This window comes from Sus scrofa, chromosome 11, assembly GCF_000003025.6.
Source record: "Sus scrofa isolate TJ Tabasco breed Duroc chromosome 11, Sscrofa11.1, whole genome shotgun sequence".
NCBI lineage: Eukaryota > Metazoa > Chordata > Mammalia > Artiodactyla > Suidae > Sus > Sus scrofa.
This window is the reverse complement of record NC_010453.5, coordinates 49,013,843-49,024,263: the sequence shown is the minus strand read 5'-3', so window position 1 is coordinate 49,024,263 and position 10,421 is coordinate 49,013,843. Positions and strand designations below refer to the sequence as shown.

At 39.7% G+C, this 10,421-nt stretch overlaps 1 long non-coding RNA gene across 1 annotated transcript in view; it reads left to right on the top strand.

Moving 5' to 3' along the window:
- LOC110255830 overlaps nt 1-10,421 on the top strand; it is a 161,953-nt gene that overhangs the window by 81,331 nt on the left and 70,201 nt on the right. The gene's annotated exons all lie outside the window — the stretch shown is intronic.

Here is a 10,421-nt window from a genome sequence, read left to right as displayed (position 1 = left end):
CTTGCTGGCTTTCTTCTTTTAACAACTTATTCTGATGCTCTTGCAATGCATGCTTGTACATGTAGCAATGATCTGCCTCATCTTATTTGATGGCTACTTGATATTCTGCATGATATGCCATTGTCTAGATGTATTTTACCAATCTTATTTTTGATGGGCATTTACATTCCCAGGTTTTTCGGTCTTACTTCAAAGAGTGCTGTATTGAGTACCTTTATACATATATTCAAGTATATCTGAGGTTTTTTTTTCTTTTTTTTTTTTTTGGTATGAAGTGATGCCAAGAGAGAAAGCACCTAGAGGTACCTTTTTCTTCTTTATGGGCTATGGAAATAATAGGATTCATTGGAAACGCTCAAGGGAATGGGAATGATGACGGTGTGAGATAATTCTAGAATCATTAGGTATACAAGTGAGAAGTTTTATGTAGTTTTCATATTGAGGACAACCCCTCCCTGCAAATCATTTTTAAAAAAATTCTGGAGATCCTCTTCTTTTCATTTTTATTCTAGTTTTTCGTTTTCTTTCTCATTACTATGGCTAACAGCTGGTTTTTAGGACTGTTGTACATGAAGAGGAACATGATGTATCCCCTGCTTCTTAGTGAAGCACTTCTTAGGCATGAGCCTGCGCTTCTGCAGCAACCCATGCTGCTGCAGAGACAAGTGGATCCTTAACCTGCTATGCCACAGTGGGAACTCTGACAAAATCTTAAACATTAAAGACATTCTGAACTTGTAGAATTCCAGAAATGAGTTTACCCTCTTTTGCCCTGAAGAATTTGGAGGTGGTGGTGGTGATGGGGTTGAGAACTTCTGCTGGTAGCTGCTGGGCTTGTGTTTTTGTTCAGTAGTTTAGGGGGAATGTTAACTTTACTCTGCTCCCATTAGAAATTTCAAGGCCAGTGCTCCTTTGAGGCAAGAAAGAACCTCTCTTTCTACTCACAGATCTCCTAAGAGTGGCCTACAAGACTAAATAAAAAGGAGATATCAAAGGTCACTTTAGGCCCCTAGCTCTTGGCTCCTGCAACACTTCTCCATGTACAGCCATTCAGTAGTCATTGGTTCATTCAAAATCTCTTGAGTACCTACTGTGTGCCAGACTGTGCCAACCTGATAGGAAGACAGGAATGAAAAAGTTCTGAGAGTCAGTAAGGGAGCTGAATGAATAATGACAAGATTCCTTGCAAGGGCAGTGCTGGGATAGTCCAAATAATTATATGAGCGAGAAAGCAGGATGTCTAATTCACACCACCATAAGCTCTCTAGAGGAGAAGATGCCAGGACTGAGGCTTAAAAGTCAAGAAGAGAAAGTGGAGGAGCTTTCTAAGCACAGGCCAACTTAAAATGAAGAAAGACTCAGAGACAGAACTAAAAACTTATGGAGAAAAAAAGCCCCCCTCCTCTCCTGCCAGGACCGCCCCCCTCCCCAAAACCCACAACCAAAAGAGTCAACCAACCAAACCAAAAAACAGGTGGAGAAGCAGGAAGAGCCTCACATACCATGCTAGACAATTTCAGCATTATTTCTGAGGGATGAGGAATTTTAAGCAAAGTGTGAGATAGAGGGTTCCATATTGCAAAGACCACTTGAGGCTCTGTGGGGCATATGTTTGATGGGCATGGTGAGTTAGAAGCTAGTTAGGCAGCTGTTTGTGGGGTAAAGTCTATGTCCAATAAACCACAAGCAGAACACTTGGCTGCAGTGGGGGGGGGGTAGGGTTTTGTTCACCTTTCTTCTCCTTTCAAACCTCTCCAGTCATGAGGTTTTACATGAGATTTGTTTGTAATAATATTGGGAACACCCTGTTTTCCTGAGGAAGTCTGTGTTAATTCCTAAATCTCATCATCAAGAGACATATTATGGAGTCTTGAGAGAAACGTAGCAGTTTATTTAGTATATAGTTTATCAAGCACCTGCTGTATAATATGTCGAGAATCCTGAAGTAGCAACTTATCTTTTCAGCTTTCAATGGCCATAACTGAACCCCTAATATATTTGAGACACAGGCATATCCTTTCAAGTATATTTTCCTGGAGTTTCCATTGTGGCTCAGCAGTAATGGTGTGGGTTCGATCCCTGGCCTCGCTCAGTGGGTTAGGAATCTGGTGATGCAGCGAGCTGTGGTGTAGATCTCAGACACAGCTAGGATCCTGTGTTGCTGTGACTGTGGCATAGGCTGGTGGCTATGGCTCCAGTTGGAACCCTTAGCCTGGGAATTTCCATATTGCATGGTTGTGGCCCAAAAAAGACACACAAAAAATTATGTTTTCCTTACCTTCAACAGAGAGCAAAATGGTGAACTGACCAGTTAAAGGGCCTTTATCTCTGGAACTTGCAGAAATCACAGAAAACTCAGCATTGTTGGGCCTCACACACTTTGCTCGTTTGGGCTTTTATGAACACTGCCTCTCCCCTCACAATTAAAAAATACATTTAATAGCTTCTAAGAATGATACACCCTGTGCCCCTGTCCCCCATTTTTCAAAATGGAAAAGATGAAGCACAATAATTGCAGATTCTAAAATGATTGGGGCTTATCTTTTGTTATCATAACTGACAGCAATATCCCAAGTTATTTAGAAATTATCTCTCCTTAATTCATTATCTCTCTCCATTCTATTATTTTCTATTATTTTCTAGGTGGGTGAGCTAGAATCCATGGTAAGAGCAAGCTCTTATTTCTGCATATAGAGGAAAAGGGCAGTAGCAGTATCTCCTTGTTCTGCTTTTATCTTTCCGCTTGGAAAAGCATTGAATAAAAGTCACAGGTTAGAATGAGAGGAATGTGAAGGAAAGGGAACTAGGAGTTTAGATGTCTAGGTGACTTGGATTGCTTGCTTCTACTTTATGATGTAGTCTTAATCTTTATTCATTCTTGACATCTATTTGCCCATTCATAGGAGGGGGAAAAATATTTGTTATTTTATTTTCATTTCAGGGCTCCATGCTGCCTACACACAATAGATCATCAATAAAATTTGTTGAATAAATGAATAAATGTTTGTAGTAATTCACCCTTTTATATATTAGGGAAAAAAGAATTAGCCTTTTACTATTTTCATAACACTACCAAGAATCAATTGGCCCTCTTTATACATATTTTTTGAGAAACTTATAACTGTAGTTTTCATTAGCAAATACATAAAAATGACTACATTTCTTTTTGACTTGAAAGGCACAGAGATTATGACGAGACCTAAAAACTGATTTGGGTATTTTTTCTCTGAATAAGTTTTTAGATGGCAGCTGCTCCAAAGCCCCAAACACTTGCCAGTGTTTCCATTTTATGATGGAAGTCAAGTTCACTGACAGCCGTGTTATAGGCTTTCCTCTGGGGCTATTATTTGTTACAGAGTTTTGAAAATCTTAACTGCAAAGTTTCAAGAGGTGCCTCTTAAGAGTTGTAGGAAAGAAATTTGACTTCCCTGAAATGTTGGAATATACTGTTGCAAATGTTCGGCTGGTGATTCTTATGGGTTTTTAAAATGACAGTTGCCAGGACTTTTAAAAAATAAGTGATCTGTGCACTGATGCTCTGACTTTACAATAGCAGATTTTTTCCCCCTCTCCTCAGACCCACTTGTATTCAAAGTATAAATTCTCTCCCTAAGTTAACATCAGAAACACAGCTATAAGGTCAAAGTTTTATCTGCAAGATCTAAGAGGGTTTCTTTTAAAATGTGAGCAAGAAACAACAGTGCTATGAGCTGAATGTTTATGTCCTCCCGAAATTCAGATGCTAAAATCCTACCCCTGGAGTTTCTGTTGTGGCTCAGTGGTTGACGAATCCAACTAGGAACCATGAGGTTGTGGGTTCAATCCTTGGCCTTGCTCAGTGGGTTAAGGATCCGGCATTGCCGTGACCTGTGGTGTAGGTTGCAGATGCGGCTTGGATCTGGCATTGCTGTCGCTCTGGTTGTAGGCCGGTGGCTACAGCTCCGATTTGACCCCTAGCCTGGGAACCTTGCAGGAGTGGCCCTAGAAAAGGCAAAAAAAAAAAAAAAAAAAAAAAAATCCTACCCCTCAATGTGATGGTGTTTGGAGGTGGGAACTTTAGGAAGTGATTAAGTCATGAGGGTGTATCCCTTATGCATGCGGTTAGTGCCCTTGTAAAAGAGACCCCAGAGAGACCTCCTCATCTCTCTCACCATGTGAAGACACAAGAAAACAGGTGTCCAGGGACCAGAAAGCAGCCCCTCATCAGACACCAAATATTCCATCTCCTTAGTCTTAGATTTCCCAACCTCCAGAACTATGAGAAGCAAATGTCTATTGTTTAAGCCAACCTGTTTATGGTATTTTTGTTACAGCAGCCCAAACTGACTCTAACTACGTTTCCCAACAGTGAAACTTCACTATGTTGTTGTTATATTTCTCCTCTGTTATGCATAGTCCTCTTCTTCCAGTGTCTTAAAAGAATTCCCAAAATCTTCATGTTATTATCATCATATAGTTTAATTCTAGGTTTGAATCAATTTGGGGATAAGTAAGGAAAGTCACTACTTTTATTTTAGTTTCTGGATCCAACAGATGAGAAGAGTCTTTGGTGCTCGAATCCTTTGACATTTGTCTTTAGTTCACTCTACTTTTTGAACCCATACATAATTGATAAAACTACTGGTGACTTCCCAGTTAAAAGGACAATATTAGCTTTCATTTAGCTATAGGAAGTTAACCAGAAATGATAATTATCCAAGAAAGAGCAGAAAGGAGGGAGTAACCATCTCTTAAAAACAGACTGAGTTAAAATTGCCTAACGCTATACTGAGGAACTATGGGTAACTCACTTCTTTAATTGTGACATGCTGTTTCCTTAGATGAAAACTTTAAAACTAGGGCTAGAGTCCTACAGGGAGTATTGTTAGCAGTTCTGTAAAGGAAATTATCTTGGCGATATGGTTAGTGTTTATCATTGCCATCCACTTCAGTCTTTGTCTCTCAGAAAAAAAAAAAAAAAAAAAAAAGAATTTCTGGGGTTCTAGTACAAAAACAATGTAGAAATATTTTCCTTAATTCCAAAGCTTAGAGTTTTGTGATAGTTGGATAGTGTTTTATGCTTCAAAGAAGTCTTCATGAAATAGGTACAGCTAAAAAAAATTATTAATAAAGCTAGGCCTATGGGAAGCTCAAATGAACTTTATTAATAGAGCTCTATGAAACTTCTGTCTTCCTTGATAATTAGTAGTTTGTTAATCCAAAAATGGTTTAGTCTAAACATTAAGGCCTTAAAAAAACTGGATGAGCATGCCTTTTCTTAATATCCTTTAACCGATATTTATAGTATCTTTTTAAGCAAAATGAAGTAGATTTGTTAAAAATAACTTTTCAATTTTGCAGGTACAAAAACATATTTGTGTGTCAACAACCCTGTACTCCGTCTACGTGCTGTTGAAGGCCACCAGAAACTGTTTGCACATGTTAAGTTCCCCTAGACTGTTGACAGGGAGATGGAGGAAGGATAAGATTAGTTAGGTGTCGAGTTGTGGAAATATATGAAGCATGATTATGAAAAGTCGAGAATTCTCTTTTGGTATAAGAAATTGAATTAATAAACCTATATAAATGCTCTCCTTCATTGGGTAGACTTTACACTTATTTCAATATTTCAGCTAGGAAATTAACTTAAAATGACATTTAGCAGATTATTAGTAGGCAGAAGGGAGGGGGCATCTATTACAAACTGTTGTCGCTGGGAAAGATGAAAATGTTCTAGAGATGGATGGTGGTGATGTTTGCGTAACAATGTGAGTGTACTTAGTGACACAGAATTGTACACTTAAAAATGGTGAAAATGGTAAATTTTATGTTATTTATAGTTTACCGGAATAAAAGTAATGTAGGTTTAATAAAGATAACATACAAATATAGAAAATTATAAAAAAAATAAAAAAAATTTTTTTAACCCTACCAAAAAGGTTGCCATTAAAATCACCTCCAATTATGATGAAGAACTATGGAAAGTCATTCCTCTGGTAGTGTTATGCCAGTAACATAATTCTCAAACATATTAGCAATTCTCCAGTTGGATGATTTATGAATCACACAATAAAATCAGTCTAAGAACTTTTAGTAACCTTTTAATTTCTGAAAATATGAGAATATGTATTTGTGTCCATATGTACTTCAATTTGTATCATGTGAATTTTCTTTGCTAGGTGCTTCATCCCTCTCCATTAACTCAAATAATTGTGTTGATGGTCGAATTGGAATGAAATTCCACTCAATTTGGAATTTCAAAGGACTTTGCAAGAACATTTTAATTCTTATTACACAAGGCAAAGGAAGGAATGGATAATTATTCAAGAAGGTGAGATTGTTTAGCTTCAGGAAACAAAGTACCCTTCTAATGTTAAGAAAGAGTCTGATCTGTATTCCATTTACACTCTCATTTTTATGTGAATTAATTTAGTGTTTACAGGGTTTATAGCATAAGAACAGTCTTTAGGGAACAGAGGTATGTAATGGAGAAATCATAGTTGCTCCTCTGCAGTGGGCAGGGTTAAGGATGACTAGCAGATGTGAGAATCTGTCTTAGCTGCTTTGGAGTTGGCATCACTTGGGGAGCTGAATCAAAGCTGAAGATTGCCAACTCAGGAGGAAGTAAATGCTTCAGAGTAATGGATTGTAAACTTGGGTGGAACTGAAACTGGGAAGGAAATATATACCAGATGGCAGAAGAACCAATTTTGTTGAAGTGGTTTGGGAGATGAGACCTATGGACAGATCAGTGGTTCTCCATGGAATGTGGGGCTTGAGGGGGCAATTCTTCCCCCTTCCCAGGGGTCATTTGGCAATGTCTGGAGATGTTTTTGTTGTCACAAGTTGTGGGAAGGGTGCTATTGGCATCTAGTGAGAGAGACCCAGGATGCCGCTAAACATTCTATTTATATACAGGACAGCCTTCCACAATGAAGCCTGATTTGGCTTCACATGTGATAGTTCCGAGGTTGAGAAGCCCTGTGATATAAAGGAGAATGGGTTTGTGTACAGAGGAATGGTCGGGATAAGGTGTTTGTTGTTGGGTTCCAAGAGGAAAATGTTCTGTGGCTTGTCAGATTTGAGACGGGCTTCAGTGAGGGAGAGAAATGGCAGGTGGGCTGGTAGACTCCCGCTAAGGTGCTTTTGTTACCTTGCTGGTTGTTCCCTTGGCAAAAGCCAAGAGAAGCCAGGACCTGGAAAAGACATGAAAAGAAAGTCTCACCAGGCTGTGTATCGAGTCTGGAGAAAAGCAAGACAGCATCATAGCAACAGGCAGCAAGACGAAGGTCACGAGGCCTTAGAGATTTGAGAAGAAGTGGGTAAATGTGGTGGATCTGGGTGGGCGAGTGTGGAAGAAAGTGTGGGCAAGATATGGATGGCAAAAAGGAACGGAAGCCAGCAAGGGAGAACAGTGATACTCAAACCTGTTCACGCACTCAAATCACTTATGGAAATTAAGAAACATACTGATGCCTGGGCCCCACCTCAGACCAGGGTGGGTTCTGGACTTCAAGAATGTTTATAGACATTTCCCAAATATTTCTAATGTGCAGTTAAGGCTGAGAACTGCTGTCCTAATAGGTCAGTAAAGTTAAAACAGGGTGACGAGAACAATACTCTGAGATAAACTGCCATCTGAGATTAAGGGCTGCCTGTCCTCGGTCGTGGTGTTTTGCTACCTGTCCTTCAAAGGGATGTGTGGGCTGTGGCTGGGGTGTACATGCCTGGAGTTTGAAGCTGGCTTTTACTTATAATTTGATAATAAGGAGCCAGAGCAGACAGCAGGAGCTCACTTCTTATTAGTGCTCAATGACTGAGCTCTGGGTTTAAGCTTCTAGTCTCCAAATTATTTTGTGATGAAAAGAATCCTCTTAGGGTAAAAATGATAGCAAATAAGTTACATGGACAATTAAAAATTATTTCATATTCTACATATAAAAATGGCATTATGAGAGAAGACATGAAAAGCCATCAAGCTGTGGCTATTATGGAAAAAGTGCATAATTTTCTCTCCTAGCAGCTGATGAAAGTAGCCTGAATTTTTTACTTCATTGCCTAAGGAAGGATGGTAAACTGGCCAGAGGGTACCTCTCAGGGCCTCCTTTTCAGAAGGTCATCCTTTATCTGCCTTTTCCAGATCTGAGAAAAACGTTCTTCTCTAGTGGAAAGGGAATCTGAATGAAACCGTTCTCAGTCTGCAGATTCCTGGGACATTTTCTAAGGGATTGAGTAAGTGACTGGTGGTGAGAAATCTGTTCCGATTTCATTTGTCTCTAGCTGGGCCTGGTGGCAATTTAATATTCCTTGTTATTATTTTACATGCAACTTCCTTCCTAGCTTATGATTCCTGTCGGGACTGTGTATTATTGCCCATTAGTCATTTTTCTTGGGTTAGCCTACGATGCTTCAAAGGAGGGCTGGTATATTTCAGTCATTTTGCTTACAATTTGATTTGCGTTCTCTAGAATCCCAATTTAGTTTCATCAGCACATTTCAACATACAACAGCTGGGCCCCTGGATGGGCTCATTTACATACATTAGCAGCTGAAAGCTAAGCACCAGTGAACCAGAAGCTGGCCTGATATTTTCCCAGAGCCTCACCTGACAGTTTTTGAAATAAACTCTGCCTCTCTATTTGTAACTATCAGTGTCATGACAATATCCTGTGAACAGCTTAAAAAAAAAAAAAAAAAAAAAAAAACCTGTTGGTCTCTGGGTAACTTTTAAGCGAAAACACTTTGATCAAAAGCCTTAAAGGATAATCAGAGAACAGGTTCAGTCCTATTTTAGTATTACCTCTCCCATTACAATTGTCTTCGTTATCAGGCAAATCAGAGAGGAATCCGTTTCTTAATTGGTCAATGATTGCCTAAAGGTAGATAATCTGTTAATCCCGGAACATCATTGTGACTGAGACCCTGACACCTGATATCACACAGTCACGACATAATGTTTAAATTCTTGTATTGCAGTCTTGGTCTATGTGATAGGCTGAAAAATACCCTACCCCCCTCCCCCCGCAAAAAAGATATCTCCACCCAAATTCCTGGAACTTGTAATTCTGAGAAAGTGTCTTTGCAGATGTTGATTGAGCTAAGGATTTTGAGATCAGGATTTTGGGTTCTGTGGGGGGGGGGTGTCCTTAAATGCCATCATGAGGGTGCTTATTAGAGAGGCAGAAGGAAATTGGACACAGACAAGAGAGGAGGAGGTCGTGGGACCATGAGGCAGAGATGGGAGTCCTGGGGCCGCAAGCCAAGGAATGCTGCAGCCGCCAGAAGCTGGAAGAGGCAGGGAAAAGATTCTCCCCAGAGACGCTGGAGGGAGTGGAGCTGCCAAGAGCTCAATTTCAGCCCAGTGAATCTGATTTTGCACACTGGCCTCTGGACTGTGAGAGGATAAATTTCTGTTGCTTTAAACCTCCACGTGTGTAGTAACTTGTTCCAGCAGCTGTTGGAAACTACTTCAGTCTGTTAGAGTCTGTCTCATGGTTCTTGGACTGGCAGCTTATTTGTTCTAGGATGTCAATGTCAGTGTTTTTTCTGGAAATAAATTGTTAACTTTCTTGATGTTTTTCATTTGTTATCGTATTCAGGGTCCATTCATCCTTTCCACTGGGGCGAGTAGGACCCAGTAGGATGAGTTGATTTGCTGAAGAAATCCCCAGACGTGGGCAACATGTTTGTGAGCGAGTCACCTGGAAGACTGATTATTCCAGGAAAGAGACAGGACGTTCTGTGATGTATATTGAATGTTTATCACTTTGCCATTTTACTTTCCTTCCTAGTGTCCATGAGATATGTAGACCCACTGTATTTGCTCACTATAAACTGGTGTGCTACCATAGAACTGGAATTAGGTTCTGTGGAGTGGATATTGGTGTGAGGTACGGGTTGTTATTATTCCAGACTGAAGTGGGGAAGAGAGAACCACGGTGTCCTTATCCTGCTCCGTCACTGCCAGCCCTTGCTTCCCCTGTTATCATTTGACATTACAGTGGGGCCAGCTCATGACTTATGGGACCATATATTATAGGTGTCGCTGAGGATAATGCGGGCCCTTGGGGGAGCCTATTTATACCTAAGTTGTGATGCCCAGTGAGAGGTTTCAGAAAAGCTAATGAACTTTTGTTTCAGCCAAAGATCCTGGAACCATGGCTGTAACACATTGCTAGCAACTTAAAAAATGTTCTTCATAAAAGCACTTCATGAATTCTTCTATTAAAAAGCCAGAGAAACGTAATTCTTTTTATAATCATCGACCCCCTCATGTGACAATAACTACTTCTTAAAAGGAACAGTCAAAACTTTGCAATCAGGCTGGAAAAAATGAAATCGTTTTCTTTTTGCAAAGAATTTTAATCATGCTATGTGTGCCTATGTGTTTGCCAAAAGTTATCAAATAAGCAAGTATCTTTTGAAGACTTACAATTTTATGA